The sequence below is a fragment of the Arachis duranensis genome, chromosome 1 (genome assembly GCF_000817695.3).
Source record: "Arachis duranensis cultivar V14167 chromosome 1, aradu.V14167.gnm2.J7QH, whole genome shotgun sequence".
NCBI classification, from domain to species: Eukaryota; Viridiplantae; Streptophyta; class Magnoliopsida; order Fabales; family Fabaceae; genus Arachis; species Arachis duranensis.
In genome coordinates this window covers 67497234-67497815 of record NC_029772.3, presented here as the reverse complement: position 1 = coordinate 67497815, position 582 = coordinate 67497234, and the positions used below count along the sequence as shown (strand labels likewise).

The 582-nt window shown below is 39.7% G+C and overlaps 1 non-coding gene across 1 annotated transcript; it reads right to left on the bottom strand.

Moving 5' to 3' along the window:
- LOC127742860 (small nucleolar RNA R71) lies at nucleotides 1–104 on the bottom strand. The gene has a single exon (XR_008004230.1). It is a non-coding gene; the product is annotated as a small nucleolar RNA R71 (small nucleolar RNA).
- Between the last annotated feature and the right edge of the window lie 478 nt (nucleotides 105–582).

The window sequence follows — 582 nt, the reverse complement described above, 5'->3', positions numbered from 1 at the left end:
AAGCTTAGAGTGGATGTTAAGACCTTCAAACAAAAAGATGGTGAATCCCTCTATGAAGCTTGGGAAAGATACAAGCAGTTGACCAAAAGGTGTCCATCTGACATGTTTTCAGAATGGACCATATTAGATATATTCTATTCGAAAATGTCATTGGACCATTCTACAGGTGGATCCATCCACCTAAAGAAAACACCTGCAGAAGCTCAAGAACTCATTGACATGGTTGCAAATAACCAATTCATGTACACTTTTGAGAGGAATTCCGTGAATAATGGGACACCTCAGAGGAAGGGAGTTCTTGAAATTGATGCTATGAATACCATATTGGCTCAGAACAAAGTGTTAACTCAGCAAGTCAACATGATCTCTCAAAGTCTGAATGGATGGCAAAATGCATCCAATAGTACTAAAGAGGTAGCTTCTGAAGAAGCTTATGATCCTGAGAACCCTGCAATGGCAGAGGTTAATTACATGGGTGAACCTTATGGAAACACCTATAATTCATCATGGAGAAATCATCCAAACTTCTCATGGAAGGATCAACAGAAGCCTCAACAAGGCTTTAACAATGGTGGACGCAAT